General features: G+C 42.4%; 1 long non-coding RNA gene across 2 annotated transcripts in view; it reads left to right on the forward strand.

The window, feature by feature from the left end:
* LOC127005536 (uncharacterized) overlaps positions 1-12,961 on the forward strand; it is a 119,010-nt gene that overhangs the window by 37,697 nt on the left and 68,352 nt on the right. For both annotated transcript variants that reach the window (XR_007758664.1, XR_007758663.1), the window contains exon 2: positions 10,980-11,047. This is a non-coding gene — a long non-coding RNA (uncharacterized LOC127005536). The remainder of the gene's footprint in view (positions 1-10,979; positions 11,048-12,961) is intronic.

Consider the following 12,961-nt stretch of genomic DNA (forward strand, 5'->3'; position numbering starts at 1 on the left):
AGTAATTGAGTCGGATCAGGACGCTAGTATTCTCCAGGGTGAACTAAACAGATTGTATGACTTTGCGGACAAATGGCAGATGGAGTTGAATGTAGGGAAGTGCAGTATTCTGAGTGTAGGTAGGAACAACCCCTCAAGTAACTATTGCTTGAATGACACTTCCATAAACAGGTCTGGGTGCGAGAGAGATTCAGGGGTCTTGGTGAGCTCTGATCTCCGTCCAAGGGCACAATGCATTCAAGCTAGAAATGAAGCAAACAGGGTACTGGGATTTATTTCAAGGAGCGTAAGCAACAGAAGCGCCGAAGTCTTCCTCAATCTATATATAGCATTAGTTAGACCTCATCTTGATTCTGTGGTTCAGTTCTAGTCACCTTACTATAGAATGGATATCAAAATGTTAGAATCGGTGCAGAGGAGGATGACTAAGATGATTCAAGGGTTACGAAACTTGCCATACGAGGAAAGACTCAAACAGTTAAACTTGCATTCTCTAGAAAGGCGAAGGGTGCATGGAGACATGATCGAGGCTTATAAATGGATGAAGGGCTTTAATAAGGGGGATATTCATAAAGTTCTGTTGGTAAGAGAACCGGGTAGGACACGTAGTAATGGGTTTAAACTGGATAGATTCAGATTCAACAGGGACATAGGCAAAAATTGGTTTATTAACAGAGTGGTAGATGAGTGGAATTGGCTGAGCAGTCATGTGGTGAGTGCCAATACAATTGTCACATTCAAAAATAGATTAGATAAATTCATGGAGTGATATTAGGTGGGGTTTGATACGCGGGAGCTTAGGTTCAAAGGAGCTGCCTCGTACAGGCCTACCGGCTTCTTATGTTCTTATCCTTTCAACATTCCTTTTTTTTTCCTCCTCTCATTCCTCAACCTCTTCAGTGTAGATTCTGGAGCGCTTCTCTCTCCCTCCTCCTCCTCCTCCTCCTCGTCTCTTCCTCCTTCTCGTCTCTTCCTCTTTCTTCTCGTCTTCCTACTCCTTCTTCTAGTGTCCTCTTCCAATTCTTCTTCCTGCTCCTCCTCCTCCTCCTCCTCCTCCTCCTCCTCCTCCTCCTCACCTCGTTATACCTGTAATCACCTTCCTCCTGGTATGATTAGTGGGCCAGGTGACGTCAGATGTGTGTGTGTGTGTGTGTGTGTGTGTGTGTGTGTGTGTGTGTGTGTGTGTGTGTGTGTGTGTGTGTACGTACTGTCACTTCATTCATTTCATTAGTTAACGCAGAAAATAATAGACGGAAACAACAGTCATAAAAATACCACTGGATAATCTGATCTCTCTTCCTCCTCCTCCTCCTCCTCCTCCGGTAAGCCACCAACCAACCAGCCAACCAGACGGACAGACACACCACCACCTCCAACCCAAATATCTTTACTCACCTCATCACCACCACCACCACCACCACCAGACAAGTAGTAGAAGTAGTGGAGGAGGAGGAGGAGGAGGAGGTGGTGGAGGAGGTGGAGGAGGAGGTGGAATTTGCATATGAAAAGTTTTAGCGCGTCCTCAGTCAGCGGCGAGTGTTACCTTCGGCCCAGGTATTTATGAGGCTAAATTACACCTTTATTATATACCTGAGCGTTAGCCTTGCCGCCGACACTCACCACCTACCTTACCTGCCCGCCCGCCCCTACCTGGCTACCCTCCCACCCACCTGTTCCTCTCCCTCCCTTACTCCTTACCTGCCCTCCCTCCCTCACCTGGCTACCCTCCCACCCACCCACCTGGTCCTCTCTCTCTCCCGCCCATGTCTCCCTCCCTGCCTTCCTCTCGCCTTGCATCCTACTTTTCTTCCTACCTATACTTACCTATCTACTTGTGAAACTACCTGCCTAGCTACTTTCCTTGTTTTCCTTTCCTATTTTCTTGCCTTCCTACATATTTTCCTTTCCTTTCCTCCTTTCTTCCTTCTTTCCTTTCCTTTCCTTCCTTCCTTCCTTCCTTCCTTCCTTTCTTCATTCCTTCCTTCCTTCCTTCCTTCCTTTGTTCCTTCCTTCCATCCTTCGTTCCTCCCTCCCTCCCTCTCTCCTTCCTTCCTTCCTTCCTTCCTACTTACCTGTTTACCTTCCCTTTCCTTCCTCCCCATCTCCCTACCTCACTCTTCCCACCTGTCTGCCGACCTACCTATCTGCTCTCTTACATTACCTGCTTCCTATCTTGCTGTCTGTCTGTCTGTCTTGGTGTTTAGTTTGTGTTCTGTTGTTTTTTTGGTTTTGGTGGTGGTGGTGGTGGTGGTGGTGATAATGGTGGTGATGGTGGTGATGATGCTCTTTCTCCTCCTCCTCCTCCTCCTCCTCCTCTGCCTCTTTTTCTTGTTCTTCTTCATAGTTGCTCTCATTATTATTATTATTATTATTATCATTATTATTGTTATTATTATTATTATTATGATGATGATGATGATGATGGATATTGTGCAAGCTACCGGGACACACACACACACACACACACACACACACACACACACACACACACACACACACACACACACACACTCGCAGAATAATGAGACGAGTGTGTGTGTGTGTGTGTGTGTGTGTGTGTGTGTGTCACCACCACCACCACCACCACCACTACCACCACCACCATCACCATTCCTCCAATTTAGGTTGCAACACATTTCCCTCACTTCTTTCCCTTTTTTTTATCCCTTTTTACCTCCCTCCCTTTTGTCCTATCAGTAAATCTTCCTACAGTTCTTTCTTTTCCCTTTATCATTTTTCTTTTCATTTTCTTTTTTTTCCATCTTTCTCTAAGTTCGCCTTCCTTTTGTTGTTTATTTTCCCTTTCTATTTTTTTTCTTCACCTTTTCCTTGTTTTCCTTATTCCAGTTTTCCTTTTTTCTTCCTGTTTCTGCCTTTTTTTATTTTCTATTGTTTTTCTTCAGTGATTATCTATTATTTTCCTTATTTTTTGTTACTTTTTTTTTCTTAACTATTTTTTTCTCAGGTATGTTTGTCTTCTTTTCCTCATTCTCGCTTGTTTTTTTATTTTTCTGTATTACTTTTTTTCTTGATTACTTATTACTTATTTATTTTTTCCTTACCTATTTTTCCATTATTTATTGATTTGCTTCAGTATTATTTTTTTCACTTTTTCCTTAGTTTAATATTTTCTCTAATTATTTTTCCCATATAGTACTTCTCATTTTCCTTCCTAATTTTTTTTTCAAGTAAATTTCCTCCTTGATTTTTTTTTCTTAAGTAGTTTTCCTCCCTGCTCTATTTTTTTTCTCAAGTAACTTTCCTCCCTGACTTGTTTTCTATTTTTTCTTAAGCAGTTTTCCTCTCTGATTTAATTTCTTTTTCTTTCTCATGTAATTTTCCTCCCTGGCTATTATTTTCTATTTCTCCTCAAGTAAATTTTCTGTCTAGTTTTCCTTCTTCCTTCTCGCCCTTTCCCTTTCAACTATTATTTCTTTATCACTTTCCTCTCTATGTTACCGTCTCCCTTTAAACATCTTCCCTTTTTCTCTTAGTTTCCCCTTTTCTCGTTTTAACAACTCCACAATCTATTTCCCATTTTCGTTTCCTTCTCATAATATTCTCTCTCTCTCTCTTTCTTTCTCTTTTTCTCTTTCTCTTTCTCTTTCTCTTTCTTTCTCTTTTTCTCTTTCTCTTTCTCTTTCTCTTTCTCTCTCTCTCTCTCTCTCTCTCTCTCTCTCTCTCTCTCTCTCTCTCTCTCTCTCTCTCTCTCTCTCTCTCTCTCTCTCTCTCTCTCTCTCTCTCTCTCTCTTACCCTAACTGTCTCCCCTCTAATTCCCCTTTCTCTCCCTTCCTCCCTTCTCTCTCCCCTCTCTCCCTCCCTCCCTTCTCCCTCTCTCTCTCTCTCCCTTCTCCCGTCACCGCCTGTCCCTTTCAATAAATGCAAAATCCTCCTTCCCCTTCCCCCTCCCCCCTTTCCCCTCCCTCCCCCCCTCCCCCTTCCCCCTTTCACTTCTTTCCCTTTTTTCTCATTTCGTCTCCCTTTCTCATCCCTTTTTTTCATATCTCACTTGTCTGTGTGTGTGTGTGTGTGTGTGTGTGTGTGTGTGTGTGTGTGTGTGTGTGTGTGTTAGAAAAGGACTGTAGGGAAAGGGTCGCTAATGAAAATGAAAGAAATGAGATAAAAAAGGAATGGAATGAAAAAGTGGAAAGGAAGGAAGGAAGAATGGAAGGAAGGAAGAAAGGAAGGAAGGAAGGAAGAATGGAAGGAAGAAAGGAAGAATGGAAGGAAGGAAGGAAAGAAAGGAAGAAAGGAATGAATGAAAGGAAGAAAGGAAGAAAGAAAAGAAGGAAGAAAAAGAAAGGAAGGAGGGAAGGAAGGAAGGAGAATTTTGATGTAAAGGAAGATAACGAAAGGAGAACAGGAAGAGGAGAAGAAAGGAAGGAAGAAGGAGGAATGAAGGAAAGAGAGAATGAATGAAGACGTGAAACAGAAAGAAGACAGGAAGACAGGAAGAATAGATAAATATGGAAAACAGGAAGGAAGGAAACAAAGGAAGATAAGGATGACAGCAGGAGAGGAAGGAAGGAAGGAAGGAAGACAAACGGATGATAGAGAGGAAGAGAGGCACAGACAGACAGACAGATAAACACACACATATACAGACAGACAAACAGACAGACAAACGTGCAAACACAGACAGACAAATATACACAAAATTAGCTAGAGAGACAGACACAGGCAGGCACAGACGAACAGACATACAAACACACAGACAAATATAAATAGAAAAATAGATAGATAGACAGACACAGACAGACAGTAACACACAAAAGGAAGGGAGGCATCTAGGCCGCCACACACACACACACACACACACACACACACACACACCCTTATACGGTACAGTCACCTCGTAAACCGATATTAGCCCCTTATTATTGCCCCCCCTCCCCCCCCTCCCTCCCCCTCCCCCCTACCACTACCACTAACTCTAACCCTTCACCCACTACCTCTTTCCACTTACCCCAACCACTCCCTGATCCCGCCCCCTCCCTCCCCTTTCTCTCTCTCTCTCTCTCTCTCTCTCTCTCTCTCTCTCTCTCTCTCTCTCTCTCTCTCTCTCTCTCTCTCTCTCTCTCTCTCTCTCTCTCTCTCTCTCTCTCTCTCTCTCTCTCTCTCTCTCCCCTCTTCTCTCTCCTCTCCCCTCTCTTCTCTACCACTACTCTACTACCACCACCACCACCACCACCACCTCTTTTTTTATCATTCTCTTGCCCCCACTAACACTAACCACTACTTCCCCATCTTCTTCCCCACCCCTCCCCCATCCTCTCCTCCCCCTCCTCCCCCCAGCATCATCATCACCATCACCACCTGTTACTTACACCCTCATCTTTTTACCCATCACCACCCTCATCACCATTATCACCACCACCACTACCACCACCACCACCACTACTACTACTACTACTACTACTACTACTACTACTACGTGTGTGTGTGTGTGTGTGTGTGTGTTATCGTATATACCTGTTCTGGAGATAATTACAGGTGGTTTTGCAGGTAGAATCCCACCTCTTGTCCTCCCTCCTTCCCTCCTTTCCCTCCCTTCCTCCCTCCTTCCCTCCCTTCCTCCCTCCTTCCCCTCCCTTCCTCCCTCCTTCCCTCTCATGCATATCTTCTTTCCCTTCCTCTCCCGCCCTTTTCCTTCTACATTTTAACCATTCCTTCTCTCTCTCTCTCTCTCTTTCTCTCTCTCTCTCTCTCTCTCTCTCTCTCTCTCTCTCTCTCTCTCTCTCTCTCTCTCTCTCTCTCTCTCTCTCTCTCTCTCTCTCTCTCTCTCTCTCTCTCTCTCTCTCTCTCTCTCTCTCTCTCTCTCTCTCTCTCATTTTCTTCCATAGTTCACCTCCTTTCCCTTTCCTCTTCTTTGTCTTCCTCCATTTCTTCCCTTTTCTTCCCTCCCTCCTTCTTTCCTCCAACGGTTTTCTCTTCTTTCTCACCTTTTCTCCTTTCCTCTTCATCTACCTCTTCTTCCCTCTTCTCCATCTTCCATAGTGTACACCTCCCTACCTCCTTTTCTTCTTCCTCCTCCTCCACCTGTCTTCTTTTTTTGTTCATAGTTTTTGTTCTTGTTATTCTTGTTCTTAATCCTCTTCTTTCCTCTTCTTCTTTGTCTTGGTATTTTTGTTTTTGTTAATGTTTGTTTTGTTTTATTTGTTTTCGTTATTTGTTCTTCATATTTCATTTTCTTCCTCTTTGTCTTATTTTTGTTCTTGTTACTTTTGTTCTTGACCTTCTTTCTTCCTCTTCTTTGTCGTCATTTTTATTTTTTTGTTCTTCATCTTTCATCCTCCTTTTTTGTTATTTTTGTTCTTTTTATTTTTGTTCACCTTTCTCCTCCTCCTCCTCTTCCTCCTCCTCCTCCTCTACCTGCCCTGACCACCTTTCGTCACAGCATCCAGGTAACAAGTTGTTGATTTAATTGCCTGCAGGTATTGTGTGTGTGTGTGTGTGTGTGTGTGTGTGTGTGTGTGTGTGTGTGTGTTTCGTCTTAGTTTTTTTTCTTTTCTTTCTCTGGTATTGAATTTTTGTTTGTTTTGTTGGTTTTTTTTTTAATTAGTTTCGTGTTTTGTGTTTACTTTTTTGTTTTGTATTGTTTTCTAAAACACACACACACACACACACACACACACACACACACACACATACCTGTTTTACCGGCATTTCCCTTCAGTAAGTCAAAAGAACAAGGGAAGGAGAAGGGAAGGAGAGGAAGAAGAGAGGAAGGGAAGAAAGGAAGAAGGAAGGTGAAGAGGTGAAAAGTGGAAGAAAGGGGAGGAAGAGGGGGAAGAGGGAGAGAGGAGAGAGAGAGAAAAGGAAGGAAGTGAAATTGGAGGAGGAGGAAAAAAAATGTAAATGGGAATGGGAGGAAATGTAAAACGAGGGAAAGGAAGGGAATGGAAAAGGAGAGATAGAGAGAGATAGAGAGAGATAGAGAGAGTGAGAGAGAGTGAGAGTGAGAGAGTGAGAGTAAGGAGAAGGGAAGAAAAGGGCATTTGAAAGGAATTAAGGAAATCAAGAGAAGGGAATTAAAGGGAGAGAATTAAGGGAATGGAGGAGAAGGAAAAGGGAAGAAAAAAAGGGAAAAAGGGAAACGGAGTGGAGGGAAGGGAAAGTAAAGGAAAGGGTAGGAAAGGAAATGGATGCGAAAGGAAGGGGGGGGGGGGGGTTAAAGACGGGAAGGGAATGGAAGTGAAAGTGAAAGGGAAGGAAAAGGAAACTAAGGAAAATATAACCTAAAAGGATATGAAGGGAAGATAATGAAATAGAAGAGAATAGAAGGGAATGGGACAGCTTGGGAGGAAAATATAGAGAACTGAATTGAAAGGAAGGAAAGGGATGGGAAGGGAAGTGAAAAGAGAGGAAGGGAAAGAATGAGAAATGAAAGGGATATAAGAAATTGGAATGAAAGTGAGGTGAACGGGAGGGAAGGGAAGTGAAGGGAAGGGAAAGAAAAAGAAAGGATGGGAAAGGAAAGGATAAATATCTAAGAAAATGGAATGAAAGTGAAGAGAAGGGAAGTGGAGGGAAGGGAAAGGAAGTGAATAGAAGGGAAGGGAAGGGATAATAATGGAAGGGAAGTGGAGTGAAGGAAAAAGCAGAGATGGAAAAACAAGGGAAGGAAAAAGAAGGGAAGGAAAAAGAAGGGAAGGGAAGGAAAAGGAAAGGAAGGGAAGGGAAGGAAAAGGAAGGGAAGGGAAGGAAAAGGAAGGGAAGGGAAGGAAAAGGAAGGGAAGGGAAGGAAAAGGAAAGGAAGGAAAGGAAAAGGAAAGGAAGGAAGGAAAGGAAAGAAAGGAAGGAAAGGAAAAGGAAAGGAAGGGAAGGAAAAGGAAGGAAAGGAAAAGGAAAGGAAGGAAAGGAAAAGGAAAGGAAGGGAAGGAAAAGGAAGGGAAGGGAAGGGAAGGAAAAGGAAGGGAAGGGAAGGGAAGGAAAAGGAAGGGAAGGGAAGGAAAAGGAAGGGAAGGGAGCACTACTCATGAGCTTTAACACAGTGACAAATACCCATCCAGTTGTACCCCTTCCTTCCCTTCCTCCTCCTCCTCCTCCTCCTCCTCCTCCTTTTCCTCCTCCTTAATAGTAGGTTCCCCTGTAAGGACTTCATCCCCCATCAACTCAAGGGGGTGGGGAGGAGGAGGAGGAGGAGGAGGAGGAGGAGGAGGAGTACAGGTGGGTGATTACTCCCTTAGACAAGGTACTAAGGGGGGGAGGGGCCTAGTCTCCTCCTTCTCCTCCTCCTCCTCCTCCTCCTCCTCCAACACACCACTACCTCATCTTGTCCAACTTTACGGCCCAAGTCTGTCTGTCTGTTTGTTTGTTCGTCTGTGTCTGTTCTTCTGTCTATCTGTCTGTTCTTCTGTCTATCTGTCTGTCTGTTCTTCTGTCTATCTGTCTGTCTGTTTTTATTATTTTCAGTTCATATAGTTTCCTTTTTTTTTTGTAACTGTCTCCTTACCTTCCTGTCTGCTTTCCTGTCTACCTGGTCACCTGTATCTATCTATATCTGTATCTATATCTATAAGTCTGTATATGGTCGTTTCTATCCTCTTGTTTGTCTGTATCTATCTATCTATCTATTTATCTATCTTTCTATTATCCTTCCTATTTTCATCTATTTATCTATCTGTCTTTCTTTACCTGTCTATTTTTCTCTTTCTGTATTAATCTATCTATCGCCCTGTATGTCTGTCTATCCATCTATCTTTTTTTGTACATACTCCTGTCCATATTTCACACACACACACACACACACACACACACACACACACACACACACACACACACACACACACACACACACACACACACACACACACACACACACACACACACACACACACACACACACACGCACACACATCAGTTTCGCGAAATAGAAATGATACATCACTTTTATATACATTTTTTTTCTCATTCTCTCTCTCTGTGTATGTCTGTCTATCTGTCTGTATATCCATCTGTATCTCTCTCTCTCTCTCTCTCTCTCTCTCTCTCTCTCTCTCTCTCTCTCTCTCTCTCTCTCTCTCTCACACACACACACACACACTTCTCCTCTCCTTTCTCCTCTCCATTCCTCTCCCATCCCCTTCCCCCCTCCCCCTTCCCCTCCCCCTCCCCCCATCACACCTTGGCATTATGCAGGTATCCCACGGCGGCAGGGAGCGAGCACGCCTGGCCCGCCTCCGCCAATCAGGGGCCGCGGAGATGAGTAATGGGCCGCGGAGTGTCACAGCCCAGCATCCTCCGCCTCCCATTGGTCCGCGCCAGCCCCGGCCACGCCCCCTTCCTGCCTTAATGACGGCATGCTCAACAGGCTGTATTATTTTCCGTGCTGCGAGGGGAGGGGTGAAGGATGTTTAGGAGGGTTAGGAAGGGTGGGAGTTGGGAAGGGTGAGGGAGGGATGGGGAGTGATGGGTGAGGGAGATGATGGGGAGGGATGGGGAAGGGTTGAGGAGGGGTAGGAAGGTTTGGGGAGGGTTAGGAGAGGTATGGGTAGGTTGGGGGAGGGTAAGGGTGGTGGGGTTTAAGGGAGATGATAGGGAGGGGGTAGGGAAGAGGTAGTATGTTTTGGGAAAGGGTTGAGGAGGGGTAGGAAGGTTTGGGGAGGGTTAGGAGAGGTTTGGGTAGGGTGGGGGAGGGTGAGGGTGATGGGGTGTAAGGGAGATGATAGGGAGGAGGTAGGGAAGAGGTAGGATGTTTTGGGAAAGGGTTGAGGAGGGATAGGAAGGTTTGGGGAGGGTTAGGGAAGGTTTCGGTAAGTTGGGGTAGGTTAAGGGTGATGGGGTGTAAGGGAGATGATAGGGAGGAGGTAGGGAAGAGGTAGGATGTTGTGGGGAAGGGGTTGGGAAGAGCTAGTTAGGTTAGGGAAGGTTTGGGTAGGAATGGGGAGGGTAAGGGCAGATTTTGTTAGCTTTGGGGTGATAGGGTGTAAGGGAAGGGGTTGGGGAGGTCAGGGGTGAGGGATGAGGTGGTGTGTGTGTGTGTGTGTGTGTGTGTGTGTGTGTGAAGGGTGTGTGTGTGTGTGGTTATGGTGTGTGAAGGTGTGTGTGATGGATGGAGTGTGTGTGTGTGTGTGTGTGTGTGTGTGTGTGTGTGTGTGTGTGTGTGTGTGTGTGTGTGTGTGTGTGTGTGTGTGTGTGTGTGTGTGTGTGTCTGTGTGTCTGTGTCTGTCTCTGTCTGTCTCTGTCTGTCTGTGTCTGTGTGTTACTGTTTTTTAATTTAGTGTTTACGTATTTTTCTTCTTTTTTTTCTCCTATTCTTTGTTATTCTTTTATTTTATTTTGTTCTTTCTCTTTTCTCTCTCTCTTTCTCTCTCTCTTTCTCTCTCTCTCTCTCTCTCTCTCTCTCTCTCTCTCTCTCTCTCTCTCTCTCTCTCTCTCTCTCTCTCTCTCTCTCTCTCTCTCTCTCTCTCTCTCTCTCTCTCTCTCTCTCTCTATTACCGTACGCGCTGGTTGGTTGCTGACGTTTTTTTTTAATTTGTTTTTTTATTTTACTCATTTTTTCCAGTTTTTGTGTGATTTTTGTCATGATTTTTGTTTTGTTCTGATTGTTATTCATTTATTTGCTTGTCTTTTTTGTCTGGTTTTGTTCTATTTTATGTTTACCTTGTGTTTGTTTTTTGTATTTTCTGTTTTTCCGTTTGTTTATTTTTAATTTTTTCCTTGTTTTCGTTTGATTGTTTTTTTCCTGATTTTTTTTTTGTCTCGTTTTGATTATTTTCTGTTCATTTATTTGCTTGTTTTTATTTGTCTGGTTTTGTTCTAATGTATGTTTATCTTCTTTTGTTTGGTTCTTATGTTTTATGTTTTTGTTTGTTTATTGCTTATTTTTACTTGTTTTTGTTTTATTTAGACGCTTTATTTTGACACTCGTTATTCCTTTGTTTCATGACTGCGAGCGTTCCTTTGTTTTCCTTTGTGTTCTGATGACGTAATTTTTTATTCACACATGTTCATTAATCTTTTTTTTTGTCTCTAGATGGTGACGGTGGTGATGGTGCTGATGGTGATGGTGAAGGCTATGGTGATGATAACTGGACAGGCAAGGTATGTAAAGATTAATTATTTTTTGGTTGATAATTTTAAATACTGATAGTGAGGATGATGATGGTGATGATGGCGATGATGGTGATGGTGCTGATGATATGATGGTGACGGTGATGATGATGATAATGGGGGTGAAAATGATGATGGTGATGGTGGTGATGGTGATGGTGATGATGATGGTGATGAGAATATATTATCAACTTTCCTTCCTTTTTACTTTTATCTTCATTTCTAACTTTTTTTCGTCTCTTAATTCTATACTTTCTCACATTCTCTTTCTTTTCCCTTCATTCTTTTCTGTATTATCTTTTATCTTTCTCTCTCCATTCACCTTCTTCCAACAGTCCCTTCTTAATTCCATTGTTATTATGCTTTACCTTCTGTCTCTTCCTTCTTTTTCTTTTTTTTTGCTTTTCAGACACTTGAAGGGGAAAAAATGTATAAATAATGAATGAGAAAGATATAAGAAAAAATATGTAGAAACAATATATATAGAGAAAAAAAGTGTATATAGAAAAAATAGACAGAAAAGGATAGAGAAAGAGAAAAGAATATAGAGAAAATGAGGAAAAGAGAAAAATAGAGAAAAGTATATAGAAAAAAATATACACAAAGAAAATATAGAGAAAAAAGAAAAAGAATATAGAGAAACACGGAAAAGAGAGAAAAATAGAGAAAAATGTACATAGAAAAAAATAGAGAAAAATATAGAGAAAAAAAGAGAAGAATGAAGAGAAAACGCAGAAAAAAGAGAAAATAAAGAAAAATATATAGCAAAAAAAACACACAAAGAAAAATATAGAGAAAACGCGCGAGAGAGAGAGAGAGATATATATATATATATATATATATATATATATATATATATATATATATATATATATATATATATATATATATATATATATATATATATAAAGAAACATAATCCACTTCTCCAAAACCGAGGACGGAAGAAGGATCGAAGCCGCACGTAGAGGTTCCAATCTCCTTGCCTTTAGGATCACAACTATATTTTGAACCCTTTATACAAGAACCACAAAAGAGGGGAAAAAAAAAGAGCGATGAAGATGATAACTATTCTGGCCCTTCCACAATTCTTCCACTTTCCTTCTCTCCTCTTCTTCCCCCCTCCCCCCCTCCCCCACCTTAAGCTCTCCATAAATAGCTTCGACATTTAAATAAAGTTCACACATTTGCATATTTTTCCTTTTCTCTCTCCGCGCCCGCCATCTTTTTTTTTTTTTTTTTTTTGCTCGGTGTGTGGGTGGGTGGATGTCTTCACGGATATCTTGTGTCGTGTGTGTGTGTGTGTGTGTGTGTGTGTGTGTGTGTGTGTGTGTGTGTGTGTGTGTGTGTGTGTGTGTGTGTGTGTGTGTGTGTGTGTGTGTGTGCTTTTAGGTTTGTTTTTGTTTCTCTATTTTTGTATTCCACTTTTTATCACCTTTTTTTCTTCCTTCTATCATTTGTTATCATTATTTTCTCATATTCCCTCATTCACTAACTATTCCTTGGTCTATTATGTTCGTAGTGTAGTGGAGGCGTGTAGTGGAGGAGTGTAGTGGGTGTATTATAGAAGTGGAAGGCTGTATAGTGGAAGGGGTGGAAAGGGGTGGAATGAGGGAGGAAGAGTGAGAAGAGAAGAAAAAAATGATACAGAATAAACAGGAGGAGGACAGAGAAAGAATGAACAGTGAAAAGGAAAAAAAGTGGAAGGAAAAAGATCTATTGTGTAAATGAGGAAAAGGAAAGGAAGAGGAAGAGGAAGAATGTATGAAGAAGACCTTGTATGGGATGTGGGGTGGATGAAAAGTAGTGGATAGAGTTGGAAGCTTCAAACTGTATATAAGGTATGTACGGGGTGGAAGGATATGGAATGTGGAGGAAAGGAAAAGTGGAAAAAGAAAAAGTATG

Source organism: Eriocheir sinensis, chromosome 30, assembly GCF_024679095.1.
Source record: "Eriocheir sinensis breed Jianghai 21 chromosome 30, ASM2467909v1, whole genome shotgun sequence".
Taxonomy (NCBI): Eukaryota; Metazoa; Arthropoda; class Malacostraca; order Decapoda; family Varunidae; genus Eriocheir; species Eriocheir sinensis.